The sequence below is a fragment of the Olea europaea genome, chromosome 12 (genome assembly GCF_002742605.1).
Source record: "Olea europaea var. sylvestris chromosome 12, O_europaea_v1, whole genome shotgun sequence".
In the NCBI taxonomy this organism is placed as follows: domain Eukaryota; kingdom Viridiplantae; phylum Streptophyta; class Magnoliopsida; order Lamiales; family Oleaceae; genus Olea; species Olea europaea.
The window spans coordinates 20,062,469-20,065,057 of NC_036248.1; positions in this window are offsets into that span (position 1 = coordinate 20,062,469).

Below are 2,589 nucleotides of genomic sequence, written 5' to 3' on the forward strand. Positions count from 1 at the left end.
TAGGCGGTCTCCCTTTGTCTTCACTAGTTTCCCATCTAGCCAGAACTGTCGACCAAATATTAGGTAGCCGGGTCCTTCTCCATAAGTGCCCGAATTTGGTCTCTAGTGTTCGTGGAGACTGCGCTCCCTGAAAGAGCAGCTACAGAGCAGATGGTAGCTAAATCGGCCCGTCGACTAAGAGCATCAGCAACATGATTACTAGAGCCGGGACGATACTCTAACATAAAATTGAACTCTGAAAGGAATTCTTGCCAACGAGCCTGTTTGCTATATAGTTTTAGTTGGGACATAAAGTGACTAACTGCAGTGTTATCTGTCTTCACAATAAATGGAGACCCAAGCGGATAATGACGCCATCCTCTGAGACAATGGACAACTGCTAACAATTCCTTTTCATGTGCCGAGTAACGACGTTCTGTCTGGTTTAACTTTCGGCTCTCATATGCTACCGGATGTCCTTCTTGCATGAGGACTCCCCCAAGGGCAAAATCTGAAGCATTTGTATGAATTTCGAATGGTTTAGCCATATCCGGTAAGGCTAAAACCGGGTTCGTCCACATGGACTTCTTCAACCTTTCAAAAGCAGCTTGACATTGGGATGACCAATCCCAATCCTTATCCTTCTTTGTCAATTCAGTAAGGGGCAGTGCAATTTCTGAGTAGCCTTTCACAAATCTTCGATAGTAATTGCATAACCCAAGAAATGAACGTACATCATGTACGGTTTTTGGTGGTTGCCAATCTTTGATGGCTGTAACCTTCTTCGAATCCATGCGAATTGCCTTGTTCAATGATGTGAACCAAGAAACTGATAGATGTCTGAGCAAATGAGCATTTAGACGGCTTAGCATAAAGTTCATTCTCTCGTAGCCGATTAAAAACTTGCCTCACATGCTGGACATGTTCCTCCAATGTCTCGTTGTAGATTACTATGTCATCCAAGTACACCACGACAAAATCATCTAAGAACCCGTGAAGTACCTGATTCATCATAGTACAAAATGTTGCTGGAGCATTTTTCAAACCAAAAGGCATCACCTTAAATTCAAAGGCTCCATATCTGGTTACCACCGTAGTCTTTGCTTCGTCTCCCTCCTTAATCCGAACTTGCCAGTATCCGGACCTAAGATCAATTTTTGTGTAATACTTCGCCCGACTCAATCGATCGAAACAATCTGCAACCAGTGGGATAGGATAGCTATTCTTTACAGTAATCTTGTTCAGGGCTCGATAGTCACAGCACATTCTAAGAGAACCATCAGTCTTTTTCTGAAACAATACAGGAGCTCCGTATGGCGACTTCACAGGCACAATGATTCCACTCTCCAACATTTCCCCCAACTGTTTCCTAAGCTCTTCAAGCTCAGGCTGAGACATACGGTATGGTGCCCTGGCAGGAGCTTTAGCGCCTGGAATAAGTTCGATCTCATGATCAATCGTCCTTCTTGGTGGTAATTTCTTTGGTAATTCTTCCGGCATGATGTCCTCAAATTCCCGAATAAACCTTTTAACGGGTTTTGGAATAGGACCGTTCGCCTCTTCGACCTCCTCTAATTGAAGAGTACACAAAAAGGAGGGTTCATTTCTCTTGAAACCTTTACTAAATTGCATGGCTGAGATACTCTTCTCGCTCATCCTCCCAACCTCTGTAGGGATGACACACGGCTTATTACCCATCATCATTAACGAATCGGAATATGGCAACACTGCTGTCTTAGTATCCCGAAGAAATTCCAATCCCAGAATAAGCTTGAAATCATCCATCTGAACTGCAGATAAGTTTGTCCTTCCCTCGAAAGGACCTACTTTGATCAACACCGATTTCGCCACTCCAGCTATTGGTTGAGCAGCGGAGTTGATTGCTTTGACTTTTCCACTACCCTTTTCTAGAACCCACTCTACTTCGGTACATGCAAGGTAGTTGTGGGTAGCACCAGTATCCACAATAGCCTTGATTGGCTTTCCATTGATTTTTACATCAATGAACATTAAGCCTTTGGCCCTACAAATACGAGCATTCGCTTCTTCCATCTTTGCCTCTTTCAATGGGACATCATCCTTTTCAGCAACCCGATGCGATAGTGTGTTGCATCAATGTGAAAATGCCCCAACTACTTTCTCATCCTCTTCAGAGTCAATCTCATTATGACAATTAGCTTGCGGGACCTCTTGTTTTGAACTTGGCCCGCCACTTGCTAACTGACAATATGCATTCACCATCCGCTTCTGAGGACGCTCCGACACCCGATGAGGTCCTTCACATAAAAAGCACTTCAATTTGAGAGTGGCATCAGTTCGGCCCTCCGTTGCTTTCCCTTTGTTCCAGTTGTTACTATTACTGCCGTTAAAATTTCCCTGACGGCTGTTATGATAATTTCCCTGAAAGCCACGGGTGCTTTGATAGGCTCCTTCTCTATTTTGAGAGTAGCGCTCTCCCCCATTTGGGTTCGAGCTGGGTCTGTAAGATCTGTTACCACCTCCAATTGCTTGATTACTCCTCGAAGGTCGATCTTTTCTAGATTCTGTTTGGTAGTCGCTCAAGCATTCAGCGGCTCCCATGGCCGTGCTTAAATCAGTAACCTTCTGTCT